Source organism: Ciconia boyciana, chromosome 4 (genome assembly GCF_034638445.1).
Source record: "Ciconia boyciana chromosome 4, ASM3463844v1, whole genome shotgun sequence".
NCBI lineage: Eukaryota > Metazoa > Chordata > Aves > Ciconiiformes > Ciconiidae > Ciconia > Ciconia boyciana.
In genome coordinates this window covers 61189148-61208480 of record NC_132937.1, presented here as the reverse complement: position 1 = coordinate 61208480, position 19333 = coordinate 61189148, and the positions used below count along the sequence as shown (strand labels likewise).

At 40.4% G+C, this 19333-nt stretch overlaps 1 long non-coding RNA gene across 7 annotated transcripts in view; it reads right to left on the bottom strand.

Annotated features, from left to right (window-relative positions):
• Positions 1 to 3117: 3117 nt before the first annotated feature.
• LOC140650634 (uncharacterized) overlaps positions 3118 to 19333 on the bottom strand; it is a 38614-nt gene continuing 22398 nt past the window's right edge. For 3 of the 7 annotated variants that reach the window (XR_012042098.1, XR_012042097.1, XR_012042100.1), the window contains exons 7-8: positions 16944 to 17067; positions 13551 to 15381 (exon numbers count right to left, since the gene is read on the bottom strand). This is a non-coding gene — a long non-coding RNA (uncharacterized lncRNA). Of the gene's footprint in view, positions 8446 to 8893; positions 9033 to 13550; positions 15382 to 16943; positions 17068 to 19333 lie in introns of those variants that run through there. The other 4 variants (XR_012042102.1, XR_012042101.1, XR_012042099.1 and 1 more) reach the window with 4 other exon arrangements.

Here is a 19333-nt window from a genome sequence, read left to right as displayed (position 1 = left end):
TGGTGCTTTTACTTGTCATTGACATAGGCAATGCTCTTTGGGATCTGTTCTTGTCAGAAGTATCTCTTAATGGCATAAGGTATTACACCTCACTCACGTCATAGGCCTTCTAAACTTTTTAGGTAAATATGAATATATGGGTGGAGTAACTGCCAACACCAGTGGCACATCATCTGCATCTCAGGTGTTTGCCAGATCTTTTACCTGTCCAGCTATTTCAGGGATTTCAGCCCATCCCAGCTGAAGAAACAAGCAGATGAAATAACAGGAGATGAACTCACCCTGTGACAGGGAAAGCGGAACACCTACTGTGGATGCATTGCTCCCCACACCTAAGAGATGAAGTCTGCATTACACAGGTTTAACTTATTCCTCACAAGTACAACTGGGTACTCCTCTTTGCCTTGCCTCTGCAGCAAGAATTCTCTGATTTTGTTAGAAATTTGGTCCTGCACCTAGAAAAGAAGCTGAAAGAAAGCCAGAAGTTTTAAACCTGTTGATATCAAACACAGCCTTTCTTAGCTGTGCCCATTTTAATATGGTTTTGAAGACCTCTCCTGAAGAATGATCATCATCTGAAGGAGATACATTTTCCTTAGCACCAGAGGCAGGCTTTAGTGGCAGGATTCATCTGATTACATGTAGACATTCACAGCATCACTCTATGTTCCTTTTATGTTTAATAGGGAGAAATGGACAATGCCTCACATATCTCATCCTACAGTAATGTTTGAATAGGTCAGACGGATCATGTCCTGAAAGTGCCTGTGTCTCTACTGACTGCAAGGTGACTATCTAGGTGTGGAAGTTTTTATTCCAGATAAGTATATTTAAGTGGATACTGATCCTGGAGGGATTTCTGCCTTTGAATGATCCATTGGGGAAATCTGTTGATGTTCCTGTAAATATTTAGAGACTACAAGCACTATAGACAAAAATACCTTGACTCCTTGATCATACTGTCCTGCAAAAAGACATTTCTTGATTACAACCCTTGGCCAACTTTTATTTCTGTCAATTAAGTATAAAAGGCTTGGAAGGCATTCTCCAGAAAAACAGTGAGCAAAATCCCCCACAATTTCAAGTGTATCATATTCCAATACAGTTTGTATATCTGCAAGTTAATTTCATTGACTAATAGCCAGCAGCACTTTGTTTTCATCTTGATTCAAGCAGATGATTGTTTCTTCAGCATGTCTACATGTAGTGGAACTACATTTGCAACTGTGTAGCTGTTCCACAACAGTAAGTGTCTGTTTCTCAAGACACACACCCCCCTTGAATTCAGCCCAGTTTTTGCCTTTGGTATCTGCCCTTGGAGGCTCTGATGCTTTTGTAGCAATTGATTGCATTTTTCCTACTGAATCCCAGCTACTCAAATCCTTCACCCCTCCCGATCAACGGCTGAAGACATCATACACCCCCAGGAAGCAAAGCCAGTTCTGAAATCCATGTCCAGCATCTAGCCCTAAAGCTCATATCCTTGTAGCCCACTCCAGTTTGATTCATTTACCTACCGCAGTAATCCTTTCTTCCTCTGTACTGTCCTCGCCACTGTTCAAAATCCCACAATTCTTGCAGTGCAGCATTTTTTATTGCTCCTATAGTCAGGACGAGACACCTCTTGTGCAGCTTTCTTCTTCCTGGCACGCGGCTGTGCCTCATCAGAGTTTTGTGCAGTCACATCAGCCAGGGATTCCCCAGGTGTTTTGTAGCTAAGAATAACTTTCTATAGTCATGGTTCACACATGGCCAGCCCAATTTATGTCCTGATTTTGCCCTTTATAATGCAGATACAGGTTATTCACTGTTGGATGCACTCTCTCTTTCACTTTTGGCATCACCAGTTGCTAGGCCAGTCTAGATCCTGCTGCAGCTACAGGGCTTCCACCAAGCCTGGGACAGGTGTCTCTGGCTTTGCAGCTGTTGCTTGTGTGACTAGGCTTGGAAGATAAGGTGCTTACGTTCAAAAATAGCAGTGTTTTTTTTTCCATCCCTTCTTTAAGGAAAAAGGTCTCACGTCCTATGTCATGCTGCCCACATATACCCACATATACTCACATTAGCTCTGCTGGGGAGGCTCAGGAGGAGTCACTGAGACCCAGTTTAGTCTTCCTTCACATCACTATTTATCAGATTGTGTCTTGACTGGATTTGTTTCATGGGATGGCTCTTCCATAGTAGTCCCTACAATTTTTTCTTGCCTGTTAGGGGATGGGGTGGTTGAAGAGATTCCCAGGGCTTCACTCTCCTACAGATTCCAGTCATAAGAGCCTGTAGGATGTATACAATCCCTTGCTTTGCTGTTTGAACCAAGAGCAGTATTTCTTGAAAGGCAGATGGCCTGATGGTTAAAAGGTTAAAAGCTTTGTTAAACATGTGTGTGCGTTGCCATTGATTGTGGATTTGATGGTATTTAAGTGTACTTTGAAAGGAAACCACTGATGTAGGGCCCTCTCCTTGTCATCCTTACTCAATCCCAGTGTGAAACAGCCTAACAGATTGTCAATTTATTAATTGACCGCAGAGTACGGGTCAAAGAACTGAAGTACATTGGTGGTAATTACTGTGGTTTGATAAATCTGGGCACGTGAAAGTTCACTGCAGCTTCAGTGTAACTTTCTATGTGGTGAGAGAACTAACGAAAATCTGGGGCTGAGTTTGCACAACACATTTGGTACAGCTGAATGCCAAAAAATCTTTTCAGGTCATTGTCATTAAAAATCTGATCTTCAGATATTGCTTCAGGAGGTCATTTGACTCAGCAGGCCAACATAGACTTAGCTGCATGTGGAAAGAAGTGTCACTATTCTGAAAAGCAAGAATGGAAATACTAAGAGTATGATCAGTAAAATGATAGGCAAAGCTTATATCATCATTAAGATGATACGCAAATTGCACGAGGGTTTAAAATCTTGTAGGACTGTCTGATTTGCTGTTTGCTGTTCTTATTTTGACCTGACGTTAAAAGAAGTTGTTTGCCTTGCTTACTCAATTGTACCTGGATTTCTAAAATTTGTATTTAATTTTAAAAGTAAGATACATAAGAAGTAAGTGTAAACAGCGGTAGCACAGATCGTATATAAATGATGGTATAAAAAAATTAGTTTGTGATTCCTTTATTAATAGATTATTTTTATGATAAATATGTAAAACACATTTGTTTACAGTAAGATATACCCATTAGATTATTCTTCCCAAGCACGTAAACCTTTATAGTCGAAGAAGCCTATGTCATATATTTATGACATTAAGAGAATTAGTGTGGCAGCACTATCCCAGAAGACACTGGTCCAGCTAGTATTTTGTAAAAATTATCTAAGATCAACTCACTAATACTAAGTGTGTTATTTCTGTTGACCTAGAAATGCAGACCATAAGCACAAGAATGCAAACAATTTAAAGCTGACAAAACAGAAATCACACGCTTCTGCAAGCAAAGCAGCATCCATGAAAATGTGTTTTGACTGTTCTTGCTTTTGAATTAAGTTCTTGAATATCTGGGATGATTCCTGAGAATTCACAGAGGCATATGAAGACCAATGTCCTGATCAAAAACTTGTACAAAAGTGTAAAAAGCAGGCTATCCCTTATTAAAATGGATGGCATTTCTTTCATTTTCTAAGATACAATGGTTTTGTGGAGTCACCATGTGCATTAACAATTGTCTGCACATCCTGAGCATTATCCATGCTGGTGACTCAGTTAAACTGAGCAGACTGTTCAATTGACACTCAAAAGGACTTGGAATAAAGTGAGTAGAGTGTATTCTGGGGAAATAAAAAAAAATATTGGAAATGCCTCCTACTTGAGCCTAAACATAAGGGGACTTCACGAAATCAAGAGCATCTTTGAGGACCTGCAAAGAGACCTGAACACACAGCTGGCTCAAGTGCATTACTAGATAGCATTCAGTTGGCAAGGGCAGGGAAGAGCGAAGAGACCGTTTGCCTCAGAGTTAAAATTATTAGGCCGTAGAATGGTCTCCCAAGAGAAAATCGCTGGAAGCACCAATACTTGGCACATCTAAAATCACATTAAATAAAGCACTAGAAACACTGCTGTAAGGAACAAACTTTCACTGGCATGCTAATATTCTAATCTTCTACCCTCCTGACGCCCAAAATCATAATATCTGATGTTCTAATTTCCAAACCTCTGACCTAACATTTGTTTTTCTAGTAATTTCCACGTTTACATAAATACAGGGTTGGGTCCAGGTTGTAGGCCATTTTGCTAAATGAGAATTTTTCAGAATTTTTCCTGCATTTAAAAAAATTACTGTCTTTCTGGAGTAGTGGGGGAAAAAATGAAGGAGCAATTCATATCTCAGTAAAGTCCACTCCCTTTCCTGTGCCATTTCTTGGATGTCTTCCCTTTATAGAAGACAAATTCTTATCTTCTAGAGCATCCCTTAGCTTTTTACTTATGTGGTAGTACATTGGCCCTGCTGGATTTCAGACACTGTGAAAGTGCACGTACCTAACTGGAAAATTGCCCAATGGGTTGTTTCAGGCACATCATTGACCATTTGACCTTTAAGCTCAATCTCAGTCCAAGGAGGTGGATTCTTTTGAGGTTTTGCGTGCTTTTTGGCTGTGGAGTGTGACAACATTGAGAAATGCAAAGTAATAAGGAAATACAGCAGCATTTTGACCTCTGCTTAAAGGAAAACAGAGCAAATAATAAGAGTAGTATGCCAGCTGTAAACACAAGAGTAACACTGGAGTGTTCTTAATAGAGGCCTGGGGCACCAGAGTAAATCAGGCTGTGCTGAGCCTGCAAAGCTATCTTTATCGACAGTGTCAGTATCTCTTTGTCTGGCAATAATGGCACTAAAAACTGTGCTCCTCACAAAAGATACAAAAAGACAAAAGGCCTGACTCAACAACGAACTACCCTACTTTTGTGTCATGGTAACTCCTCTAAAAACAAGCAGAGGCAATAAGATGTAACTGGGGAAACAGAGGTGCTAACCTAGCTCATCTCAAGGCAAAGGTTTCCGCTGGCCACTTTTGTTTAGTAAAAACATCTTAGTTTGCTGACAATATCCCAGACAATATTCCATAGTATACTTTCTAAACTACACTATATTATAAATGTCATAGCAAACTACAGGAATGATATCCTACCCATCTTAATTATGTTTTTATGGCCGTTGTCATCAGGGACTACCAAGACACACAGTCTTCAAAATATTTCTCTCACCATACAAGCAAAAGAGGATATACTGTAATTCAGTATGAAGGCAAGTGATCTTGGCAGAATAGTTTTTACTTCTGTCTCAAAATGGAGGCAATTTCTAAACAAAAGTTGTATCTGAATATAGAAACAAGTATTGTTGCTGGATTGCTGAAAGAAGAGGTTGGCTAATTGCCATTTAAAGACCTCTAGACAAGGATGAGCGTGAATACAAAATATATGCCTTGGAGCAATCCTAGACTTTGTAAATCATTCTTTTCATCACCTGAAAGGCCCTGGGTATGTGTTACCTCATACCGGAGGGGAGTTCTGGGATCACAATGAGACACAGATATTGGAAAAAATAGGCAAAAGTGTTAGCCATTTAATTATATTTTCTGTGAGGCTGAAGAAATACTGTGGCGATTATCCCCTGTAATGAAAGGCAATTTCTTAAGGGACTGAGTTCCAGGCACTCCTCAGGGTTCACCTGTGTAACCTTTAGTCATGGTGCTGAATGGTGGGTGACCAGAGCAAAACCAGTGGGGCCCATGGGATAGCTCCTGTCAGAAAGAGTTGCCAAGATAATAAGCATTCCCTAGCTGAACCCAGAGGCTCAGAGCTCCCAGTTCCCAAATTCAGAGAGGTCATCAAGGCACCCCAATGCAGTGCTGAGTAACTTCCCAAGAAAGTATAGCTGAATTCACAGCCAGGTAACGAACCCAGAACCAGCTGGGTTACTGTACTCAGATGCATGAGCTGGTTTATTCGTTGTTTACTTGTTTGTTTGTTAATTTTTACTCCTTTTTGCAAACAGAAGTATTTTCTAAAAGCATCATTTTATCCTATGGATGAAGCCTCTATCTCCAAAGAAAAACATTCCTACAAGTCCTCCCAGCAGACTAAAGAGAGGTGTGGTTTACAGCACAGGAAGCCACAGAATCAACATCCCTAATTACGCTTTATCAAGGACATTCTGATTGCTTTGAAACCAATGAGAAAATTTTCACCAGCTTTTGCAGGATCAGAATTGAACTTCAGTCACACAGGACCAGTGTGAAGCCAGTGAGATTCTCCTGCAAATTTCAGGGGAACTGATGGACTCTAAGTTTTTTTACATCTTTCTTACAGTATGCACCTAAACTATGAGAAATTAACACCATCTCCAAACAATTCATTAAATTTTTTCTCCATCCCTGTACCCATTCACCTTCAATAGTTAGAAATAATTTGGAACAATTTAAATCTCATTCAGCAGAATGGGTTTTCTAATGGCACATTCCCATGCTTTGTGTGTACAGCATTCCTATTATCCTGTGCAGACCAGACCTTGTAACACTAAGAAATAAAAGTTCCCATAAGTTTTGATCAGGTTTCTATCTTGAGAGAGCAAACTGATGGAAATTTTTATAACTATATCAAATACTGCTTGCCTGTGCATGGTGTGATTCTCTTTCCTGGATCAGAAACCCGGAGGTTTGGCTCACAGGCTGCGAGCTGGCCTCCTACACAAAGCTGACATCATAATTAATTAAAAGGAAGTCACTGTACTACTGGTATTCTTGAGATGAGGCATTAGTGTAGCACATTCTGGATGGCATCCACTCCTGCAAATGATATCACAAATTGCTTGGCACAGATATAAGCTCCCATCATTAAGGGAAAATGGAAGAATGCTATTGGGATTCCTGGCATAATGTAAAAAGCAAACAAAAAAACCCCCAATTATTCAGTCTTCAAGGATGAAAAGCACAGAGACTATGTTGGTGGGTACCTGGTGGCAAGGTGTGAACTGCATCAGATTGCACCAGACTATGCTAAGAGGTAGTAGCTGCCACTAATCCCTCACCAGAAATGGGAAGGCTTTCTGTGTGTCCCCAACAGTACTCGCGCTCCTCTCATATCACCACTCTTCTGTAATGTGATATGTTCATTCATTCATTTTCCACAATGAGGCTGAGTACAGCTGACATATTCCTATCGATTCCTTTATTCTGTATTTCTAGGCATTTTGTTTAATGGTGATAGCAAATGGGTGAATAATACCTACTATCTCTTCTCAGCTAAGTATTCACAGCTCAAACTCAGTTACTTTTGCAGCTGTCTGCAGTCTTTTTGGTTGATCATCCCCTGATCTCTGTCATTTCTTGTTTTAGATCAGGGCTTCCTGGTAGGGCTGATGTCTGTGACAAGCCTACTTGACTCTCTGATTCCCAGAAGATGCGGAGAATGGACACCCCAGTGACTATGACTCATACTTGGAAGCTGCTGCAGGTCCTGGTTCAGAAGCTGTCCTTCTCTTTTGGCTTGACATATCAGCAGTGTAAAACAATCCATGATCTCTGAACACTGCTCATTACAGCCAAACTGGGAAGAGGAAAGAAAAGAAAAGCAAGCTCACTTCTGTTAATAACTGTGTTTTCACTGCAATAGTCAGAAGTATTATTCCTCTGCCATACTTCTCTTTTTTTTTTCAAAAGTCATCCTCTGTTCTGATCTGGATAGAGATTCTAATTTCTGAAGGGAATAAACCTATTTCTTTAGTTGTTGTTAGGGGATAAGTTTACTAAAGTAGTTCATCAAATGAGCTGTTTCAGTTTCCTGGATCTACCTTGTGTTCTATCAAACATGCAGAGAAAAAATGGATTGCCAAAGCACAGAATATTTAGGTTTTGCTCACTGTCTTTCTCTAATCAATAATTCTGTTAACATGTAAGGTATGGCATATCCTTGTATCTATAATCATAGGAGCAGGTCATAGGTGCACAGGAGCAAGTGATACGTGCATAAATTTGCAGCTTTTTTTCAGTGGGGTAGTAAAGGATAACTGATACTTCTGCGTTACAGATTGACTGATTAGGAACATCTGTGACCCACATGCGTGCCCTTTGGTGCATGCCTTTAGGGGAATACTAGACCCCCTGAGCCATCTCTTGGTCGGGAACTGCAGGCTCACTTCCCAGCTCTCCTGCCGGCACATGCACTCCAGGCACTGGAGACACATCAGCCATGTCTTCCCCGCCTTGCGGTTCTGGTGTCTGCAAAGGAAACCTGAGGCACATCTCATCCCAGAAGGTCCCAAATCTGGCAGCTGGGGTCCTCCAGATTCAGCTGTGAGATCTGGAGTGACAGTCAACATTTTTCCTCAAATCCTGATGGTGGCTGAGAGGTGGTGCAGTTCTTCAAGCCTGTGATGTTAGACCTCTCTGTATTTCCTGAGGTCCCCTGTAGTTGTGTGGACCAGTTCAGGAGGAGGAGAATGAACTGAAGGAGGGCAAGATTAGAAATTACCAACATGATCTCATGTTCTTAAAGCTCTAGATTTCTACAGTTGCCCAGAGAAGGAAAAGAGAAGTTGCATAGCATTTTCTTAAAAGCACACAGAAAATTATATAAAATCATTACTACTTATTTGAAAGAAAATCAGCAAAAGGAGGTTTCATAAACTGCAATGTACACCTGGCACATACAATGTTTTAAGAGATTTAAATTTTCAAAAGAGGCTTTGACTTCGTGGTTCACTTGAGTAAATCAAAATTACTGTTCTGCCACGCCCAATTCCTTGCACTTATGGGATTTAGCAGGTAAAATTGAAGCAGGGGAAAAAAGAAAACAATGAATAACAAGTTGTGCTTTAACCAGAGGAGCAGATTTTTTTTTTTCCTAAACTGCACAACTGTAACAGTATAAAACAGCTAAAAGTAAAACTCACACTACCAAGTAACCTGCTTTCCACTTTTGCATTTAAGTCACAGTCAGGTGATAAGTCCAGTCAAAAATGCCCAGAGATCTCAAACTGCTCAAACCAGAATTTCTTGACAGTTTTTAGCCCACCAGTTCACTACAGCTTTCTGCAAGACACAAGGAAAGAAAGACAGTATTTCAAACTATGGAGACAACTTTACTTCTCTTTATTTTTCTGTCTTCTGCTTCCATTTCCCTCCAGTGTTGGGTTTTGGGTTTTTTGATTTTTTTAGGGGGGGAGGGGACAGATTAACTACAATTTAAATGAATTCATTTCCACTTTTCATTTTCCCAGTATGTTTCACCTAGGTGAAAAGTTGGTCTCAGCTTTTTGGAAGCCTCTCAAACTTAACTGGCATTTAGAGTACTCAGGGAACAGTGGTCACAAAAATATAAATCATCAGAAGCATCTGTGACTTCCAATAAAATATTTAAACCAAAGTGTGAAACGGTATTAGCTTGTTTTCACATCAGATCCAGATAGTTCAATAAAGTCTATGCTCTGTGTACGTTTTTATTCTTGTTAAAAATTTAAAAGGCAAGCTTTTAATGTCTCAGCATTAACTTAAGTTGTAGTCAGTCTGTAAAACAATCAGAGAGATGCTATTAAAAGTATATTAATAATAAAACAGGTGCTTTAAAGAAAGCTTAGTATCACAGCAACCTTAGTTCACTTTGTTTTCGATATAGCAGGCCTGGCTGAGAATTACTGTGCTTCAGTCAAGCTTTAGAGTGGAGCTTTGGGTGGAAGATTCTAACTTTTCTCTAAAAAATGAGGCTTGAGTATCCTGTTTATATGATTTTTTTTTTTTTTTTTTAAAGAAGGAGATGTTGCTTTGGTCTTTGATTTAACTCCTTAAATCAGTTATTGCAGTCATAATTTACTTCTAAGGAACATTGAGACCCAAGTATGAAATAGCCACCCGTGGAGGATCAAACAATAGCAGCTACGATGGGCAGAGGTTTTTTGCTATCAAAGAATTATGGCAGAGGAAAGAGATGTGATTGTTAATCCCTGGTAGTTTCAGCAGCAAGAATGTTTCCAGAAGCGAGGCTTGACCCCAGGTAGTCCAGGATCTGAATACCAAGGGGCTGCGAGGCCATCCTGGTGTAGCCCATCCTAAGCAGTAGCATCCTCAGGCATGGCCACAGATCTGTATTTACTCCACAGTCAGAACATAAGTAAAATTTTTTGAAGACAGCTTTAGAGCCAATAGTGTTACTTAGAAACACCTACTGTATCCCTTTTCTCACCAGCTCCCTTAGCTATATTAAAGATTCTGAGATATTATAAGATATTAAAACTTTATGAAAATCCTGCACTAGATTTGAATAAATACAGTGACTATTTCCATATTTCCAGTGACTACCCATTTTGTGACACGCAGCCTTGCCAATACCACACATGCACACGTTACTTCAGGAATACATATACAGTTGTACAGATGCACCGTTAGCAACTTCATATCCATTCTAAAGAAAAAATCTGCATTATTGATAGCACCACTTTTTGTATAGCTGAAACTGACACCTGGCTTTTAAAAACTATTAATTTAGAGCACGTATAAGTTCAAGTTTAGTAGGCATGGAGGAGGTGGGTTGACAGTTGGACTAGATTATCTTGGAGATCTTTTCCAACCTTAATGGTTCTATGATTCTATGATTCTGTGATAGCTATCTTTACGTCTACAAATGTCTCTGCTTTGTTCAGATTTTTACAGACCTATTTACTCTGTCCGCTGTTGATACAAGCTTATCAAGCACAAGCACAGGACAGTTGTTCTCAAATACCTATAAAGCTTATTACAAACACTGAAGCAAAAATTTATCTTTGGCAATTACAGGAAATAAAGCCAAAATATCAATACTTCCCTTTCTAAAAGAGGCTGGATCCATCTCAGTCATGGAGATTTAAGTTACTTCTTAAGTTACAGAGATTCCTACTTCTCAAGTTATAGATGCAAGTATACATTAAATAAGTTTTGGGCCGAGTTCTCTTCAGGCAATTCTTAAAATCAAGATTTTTTTTCAGGGCTTCGGTGAAATTACTTATCATGTTTGTAGTAACACACAGTCTCAGGCCTATAGAAGCATAATACACACAGATACGGCCTTAATAAACATAGATTTATGTCCTGCCTCTCTTGTAATAGCTTTAAAGAGCAATAGGAATTAAGCACATAGTTCTAAAACTATTGGACAGTCTCCAGCTGACCCAGGACAGCTTATGGTTTACAGTAAAAATATTCTTCAGTACTGAGATTAGAAGCCAGCTGTAAATTGGTTCCTCTTCTACTTTCATGTCTGATATCATGTTTACTACAGAGGCATGAGTTGAAGGAAGACACAAAGCTCAGGCATGAACCAAGCACCCTCCTTGACATAGAGAAAAAAACCTCATCTCCCCCAAGTATCCTTCCTAGGTGGAGAGAGAGAGGCTTTCTATCTCCAGTGAACTTTCCATAGCAGCCTTACCTTCTGCTCCAGCACAATCTGTCTAATTTGCACAGTCCATGGGCTAAACATGGGACAGGGAAGCAAAGATTGTTCTAAAAAAATCCCCCTTCACATTATTTCACATTGTCACAACACCTTGCACTGGACCTGGGGTTAAAGCAGGCACAGGACATAAAACTGAGCCCTTGCTGGCAAAGCCACTGCTCCTGGCTCACTTTGCTGTGCAGAGCAGCCAGCCCTTGCTGCTCTGATGTCTTCTGCAACATGGGGCCTCACCTCGACATAGGGTCAGGACACAGCCAGGTAAACACACAGAGCTGTGAGGAAGGACAAGCTCCAGGATCCAGCCATATGGATGGATCCTGTGACTTTGGTTGTCAGAGGCAGCCCCAGCTGCCTCTTCAGAAACGTTCACTTCTTGATGCTGGCTACAAGGAATGATGCATGAACTTTGGAGTGAGCTTCTGGGCTGTGTATCTGAAATACAGGAGCTTTGGGAAGCCTGGATGCTGAGCAGCTGTGTTAATATCACAAGACTCCAATGTCTACCATGTCCACATTTAATAGTAGTACTGTAGAAAATATTTATACCTGTTTCACATTTGTGTATTTTTAGAGAGCAACAATGAAAGATCCCAGACTCTCTTCAGATCAGTGGGCAACAAGCTAGAAAGGAGAGGCAGGGTCCTAGCAAATCCTGTTCATAAAAATAAAATGCTGAACATAAATATGTGGGATTTTCAAATGGTGACAGATCAAATGATACACAGTAATCTGTGGTGATCTCTTTCTCCACCTCCCCACTGAATGCTGTTAATTCCATAGCCAGCTATCACTGGTGGCAAGGCACTCCAAGCAAGTTTTGACAGATAAAGTGACAGATGCTTTGCCAAGTACCTGCTGTCTCAGGAATTTCTAAATACTTAGGTGTACACCACATCTTACTATTCTAATTGCATAAGCCATCTCCGCTTTAAAAAAAAAAGACGACAACTGTGCCCTGCAATCCTTAAGTTACTGGACTTAAATTAGAAACCAAGCCAGAGACAAAAGCCCTGAAAGGGAGTTTAGAACAATGAAGGGGTTACAGCAATGTATGCTGAACTTCCTGGAAAGGGAACCTAAGCTTTCTATTGGTTTCAGATGCAGATTTTGTCTCCAGAGCATCTCTGTCCTGTGCTTCTCCTTGGGGATCATTTGGCTGTCCTCAGACTCTGTGTCTTCTCAGATCCCTCGCTTCCCCTCTCACAGAAGGGAATGGCAGGGTCTGGTCGGTATGCCATCCCTCCAGCGCGTGTTTTAGACGGGCTTGATTTACAGGCTGACGCCAACAGGTAATGTCAGCGCTGGGAGCCAGTCCCAGGCACTTTAACGGGTCAGGTGGAAGAACTGACATAATCTCTGGATCCAAATTGCTGTTCAGAGGCACAGAAATATTTGGGGATTCAGGTAATTATACAATCACACTTAGGAAAATCAAGTAAAGAGGTTCCGTTTTTCACCCTTTGAACAAAACAGAAACATGGTATAACACACAAGTACAACACCACAGAACTAGATTTTTTTAAGTTGGATAGGGTTAAGCACAGTTTTTGTTTATATTTTTAAATCTGTATTTCTACCATTCCTGATAGCCAAGGAAATCTGAAAAGTATAAGGTGGGGCTGAAGGACCTTCTTCCTCTGGGTCATCCTTTCCTCCCGCTCTGAATGTCAAACACTTATGGGCTGTGATGGGATAAGCACAGACTTTTTTAGTGGGACATCTAAACAAATACGCTCCCCTGTCTCGTGGTCTCCTTTACATCACTTCTTTCACCCCTTTGATGAGACACCACGACATTTTACATCAAGGGCCTTTCGTAGCTGAGGTGGGGTTTGTTAGACTTAAAGAGAGTAAGTCACAGTCTCTTGGGGATTAACCCAGCACTGTTGCCATTTAAATGTGGGAACTTCAGGACATAGTGTAGTTGTAAGTCACCTTTCAGAAGTCAGATTCTACATTTATGGAGGGAAAACAGAGAAATGAGGCATTTATACAGAAATCTATTCTGGTGAAGTGCAAAACAAAAATAAGAGGCTGATCTTTTCCTGGACTGCACTACAAGCTGCTATTTATATGAGGATTGGAGATTTTATCTGCAGCTTACGTCTGTAAGAATTTCCAGGAGACTTTTTAGAACACAAGAATGCGATAGCAAAAAAAGAAAGTTTATGATTAAAGCAAGTTATATTTAAACCTAACTGGTAAAATTGAAGGAGAGTACAGCTTTTGGTTTGTGCATAAAAGACACTGAAAATGGCAGGGGAAAAATATTTGTAGGCATGTGACAGCAATGCAATTACAGTTATATAACAAGCATGCAAACTCGAGAAAGAAAAGTTTGAGTTTTCTTCAGCAGAGTAAATAGATGAGTGTGGCTGAAGCTGTCTTTCTAAGCACAAAGCACACATACACAAGGTTTATGAACTCAATGAAAAAGACAGCCTTTGATGTTTCTAGGTAACAGCTTTCATTTAGAGTTATGTAAAAAAAAAATCTAGTGTGATCTTTACTCTGTATTCATTTACTAATTATTGCTAATTCCAAAATTATTTTCATAGAAAGTTATTTAATAGGTAGTTTATGTATATACAAGTATCCTGCAGAACTATTTTCTTCTTATTTGCTCTATTCTTGATTTTGCTAGTAAATCCAAGACAAACTGTAGGATCTAAAAAACTGTAGGTAGAACTTTACAGCAGGAAACATTTGTACTGAAATATAACCCCCCTATAGATTCTAGGTGCCTTGCTATTTGCTGTAGTAAAAAAGCAACCAAAAATCCTGTGACTGAATCAAACGATGACAGAAGCCTGAAGACATACAAAACACTCCTGGAAGCCAATGAAGTAGCCAGCTTCACTTGCACTAATCTTTTCTGGAAGCCAATGAAATTTCCAAGTTCTAAACTAATGCAAAACTTCACCTTTCTAATAGATTGACCTTGCCCTTCTATGCTTCTTTGCTCCTTCCCTTTCCATCCCCCAGCTCAGTTATGTCTTCCCCAGTTCCTTCAGACTGCAGCTTTTCAGAGGTGGGACAATTTTATTGCTGCACCTCCACAGCTCAGCACAGCTGGGTCCTGATTTTGACTGGGCCCTGATTTAGACTGGGCCCTTTGGCTACCACAACAAGATAAGATCATGCTAGAAATATGCTTTTTTTCCTCAAAAATCTTTCCAAATGAGACTACCAAGTAGTCTCTTATGTATAGGACTACATAAAGAAATGTAGTCCTATACATGCTAGTACCCATTCTCTCACATCAAAACTACAGCTCTGACATGCCAGTAACACTGATTCATCCATCTGAATTCCCTTCCTCCCATTCCCTGAATATTTCTAATGTGATCCATCAGTTTTCAGACTGAAAACTCTTCATATCTTGTTATGTTATAGTGATTAACTCAATGTCTTGAGATGAAATCTGAGAAGATAAAATATTGTATGCACAAGCAGGCATCTTTCTAATAAAGTACCATGCTTTCTGTAATGGAAACTTATTTTTAGAAAGTTAATAAAGAGATTAATCTTCCAGACCAGAGGCAGTAGGGAAATTAACAGTTATTTAATCATGCAGAGCAGTAAGATGCTGTACAATGTTAACTGTAAGACTAGTCACTGACCCTTTCTGGTGAGTGGATGGATTATTATGTTCAACATTTCAATTTAGCCCAGTAACACAAGTGCACAGTAATTGTGATTTTATTATACAGTCACATAAATAATGCAATATTTTTAATGATCCATAGCCTTTAGAACACCACACTGAAAACTGTCTAATACAATCAGAAGGTACTATGCACTGTTTAATTTTTACTGACATTAAATTAGAAAGAAACATTAAGAAATTTCAACAGCTTTAAAGAAAAAAAATCAACATTGTAGCAATGAAGTTGTCTAGCTATAACACTGCACATGTCCATAGATACACGGATTGTTGATTAGGAAAGGAATCTGGAATCACAAAAAGAAAGCAAGCATGTTATAGTAATAAAGCTGATAACATAATCATTATTTTGCCATTATACTAAAATAGCATCTAATGCATGTAAGATATTTCAAAATTTAACAATGCAAACACTAAACTGCTAATGAATCAACCCCGTGTATCTCATTTTATTTTTTAACTCTTCCAAAAAAAATCTCTTCCCTTCTTCCTCCCCAGAAAGAGCAAGGATTTTAGTGAACATATGATGCTGAAAAATTGCCTTTAATACAAGGATCTCTAGGGAGGCTCTGTTCCACTCTGTAGGAATGGACTTTTTTGGTTATTTTGTTCCTAGAAAGCAAAAGTCTGAAAAGCATGAGTGTGATGCAGTGAAAAGTGTCACAAAAGCAGGGATGGATGTAGACATACAGGTATGAGTGGGTGTTATTCGGGCAATGAACACAACTAGCCCTGCTCTTCGGCTTTCTCTATGAATGTCAGCCTTTCAGACTGTCACAGGCCAGTATGCATACTTTTGCTTCAACCACTTCCATCCATGCACAAAACTCTTACCACACAATAATGTACAAGTTGAGCCAATGTTGCCTGCTCAGCTACAGGTACAGGTACAAGCAGAAGCTCATGCTGATGTTGAAGCACAGCCCTACCCCATCATTTTCCAATTACCAGAAACTAAAGCATATATATATGCATTTCTAACACATTCACAATTCCCAGCACCTGTGTCTTGCAGCTCTCTAACTATTCTCTGCCCAGCCACCGTCTATGGGCAGCTTGCTGATTTATTTACACAGCTGTGGTCATCTTCTTGACAGGTCAGCACCACCAAGTGCTTTTTAAGGCTTTTCTGAACATCTTCCACACTTCCGAAGAACACCAGTAGCTCTGTTTGTTTTCTCAGTGTGTTTTCCTAGTTTGGTCTAGTCTTGTTAGACTGATCCATAATCACTCAGTTGGTGACTCACCGAATCAAAAGTCTCCTCACCAGGAATCCCAGAGAAGCATGTTCTCTATGCCATGACTTGCACGGAATCTTATGCCAAAAATTAGCTAATTAGCTAATCAATTAACTAATTTGAGTATGTTGAAAGTACAGGACAATACTGCTCTTTGATGCTAACAAGAGACCTTCTTTGTGAGCCAACAAAACCAACCACAAATGTTCCTCAGCTTCAGTTCCTCTCTTTCTTACTCTGCGCATCACAACTAACCCTCCAATTCTCACAAGTTCTTTGATTTCACAGCAACAGATCTGATTGACTTCTACTTAATGAAACACTCGGATACATGCAGTCTTAAACCTCACTGGATGAGTTTTTCTCATTATAAATCTGCTTCACCATCAGAGTAGCTGCACTAACACATAACTTAAGCCTATGTCTGATCTTGAATTTCTCCATGGCTGATTTGGGGTTTTATAAATGCTGTCAAAAATTATAAAATCTGAAATGAAAGGAAAGCAAGAAATGTGGTCACATGCTCATGCCTTAGCCACATAAAATTTAAATTGCTGAATGATCCATCAGTATAATATCAATGATCTGTGAATTGTGCTTTTAAACATCACCTTAGTGACTGCTGTGCAGCGGCTAACTCCAGGCACGGGCTGCTCCCAGGGAATGCTTGCATGCTACCAAAGTAACGTCTACAGGCACTTCAAGATGTCCCACCGCAGAACCAGAGGAAAATACCTGTATGGTAGTGAGAAATGGAGTGTGATGGCTGCCTGCTGCTGCCATGTCAGGGTTGCTAACATGGAGCACAACGTGTGGGTGAGTAATTCCAGAGGAAAGAAGAGGAGTCAGTCTGGGTTTTTGAACTCTCAAGACTGAGGGAGGGGTGTTGAAGTAGGAGATCTTTCTTCTCTCTAACCCAAGGACTTCTGTAGCTTCTTGTTACTCTGACAAGGAGCACAAAGGTGAAATGTAACTCTCTCACTTTTCACAGTTATCCCTGTAATTTCACAGTAACCCCCTACTGTTTCAGAATAACATCATTTATCATTAAGCATGAAAAATCCTGATTTTTAAAAACACAACCCTCAGATGTTTTCTGTTTCCTAATTTTTTATTTCCCCTTACACTACTTTACTTCATTTCTAAACCCCAAGTTAAATAAATAAATAAATAAACAAACAAAAGCTATGACCTACTATTTCCCATTTAAATATTGTGATGCAGAGACACAGAAACTGTTTCTTCAGGTTCTGATATTCACCAGTTTAACAATATCACAATTTTAAATTCTTCAGTTTCCTATCAGCCCTAAAGGAGTGACAGCTATATGTAGCCTGTTGCAGAATTTCTTTCAATGAGCCTAATATATGCAAGCTTAAGGAATTTTGAGACATTCGCACAAATGTAATGATTCTCTCTTTAAACTACAAGACTATAAAAGGGAACAAACTAATACGTTCTCCTGATAAGTCTGTCAAGGCTTAATCCAGATTCCTTCAATGCGAACAGGAGTTTTGCCATTAGTTCAGTAGAGCCAAGAGCTCATGAATTACTGGGTCAGCCATTCTGATGGCCACATAAATTAACAGTAGATTTAGAGAGTTCTTCTAGTCTGTCTCCTCTTCCCACAGGCACAATTTAACTTCTGTTTTACTTCTTTATTGCCCCTTGATGAACTTGGACTTACAAGATTTCAGAGAGGTTTTTCTCTGAAGTACAGCTGGTGTTTTTCATTTGGAATTAAAAGACACAAGGACCAAAACCCCTATTTGCTCTATTTGAAAAGACCAGAAGAAAGCAAACTTTCAAATAATGCCCCTGCTGTTAGACTAGAGGATTGGATTGGATTGTTTTAGAGGCACAGAGAAATTGACCAAGATGATCCTGTGTGCTGGGTTTGGCTGGGATAGAGTTAATTTTCTTTATAGTAGCTAGTATGGGGCTATGTTTTGCATTTGTGCTGAAAACAGTGTTGATAACACACTGATGTTTTAGTTGTTGCTGCACTGGTCAAGGACTTTTCAGCTTCCCATGCTCTGCCAGGTGCACAAGGAGCTGGGAGGGGACACAGCCGGGACAGCTGACCCCAACTGCTCAAAGGGATATCCCACACCATATGGCGTCATGCTCAGCATGTAAAGCTGGGGGAGGAAGGAGGAAGGGGGGGACGTTCAGAGTGATGGTGTTTGTCTTCCCAAGTCACCGTTACGCGTGATGGAGCCCTGCTTTCCTGGAGATGGCTGAGCACCTGCCTGCCCATGGGAAGTTGTTTTGCTTTGCTTGCATGCATGGCTTTTGCTTTATTTATTAAACTGTCTTTACTTATTAAACTGTCTATGGGTAAGAATCAGGGGGAAGGCCAACAAGGCAGATATTGTGGTGGGAGTCTGTTACAGACCACCCAACCAGGATGAGGAGACTGATGAACTATTCTATAAGCAGCTGGGAGAAGCATCACGATCGCTAGCCCTTGTTCTTGTGGGGGACTTCAACCTGCCAGATGTCTGCTGGAAATACAATACAGCAGAGAGGAAACAGTCTAGGAGGTTCCTGGAGCATGCGGCAGATAATTTCCTGACACAGCTGGTGAATGAGCCAACTAGGGAAGGTGCCCCGCTGGACCTCTTGTTCACGAACAGAGAAGGACTTGTGAGCCATGTGATGGTTGGAGGCCGTCTTGGGCAGAGCGATCACGAAATGATAGACTTTTTGATACGTGGAGAGCGGCGAGGGGGGTCAGCAGAACTGCCACCTTAGACTTCCGGAGGGCAGACTTCGGCCTGTTTAGGAGACTGGTCGACAGAGTCCCCTGGGAGGCAGCCCTAATGGGCAAAGGAGTCCAGGAAGGCTGGACATTCTTCAAGGAGGAAGTCCTAAAGGCACAAAAGCAGGCTGTCCCCAGGTGCCGAAAGACGAGCCGGCGGGGAAGAAGACCGGCCTGGCTGAGTAGAGAGCTCTGGCTAGAACTCAGGAAAAAGAGGAGAGTCGACGACCTCTGGAA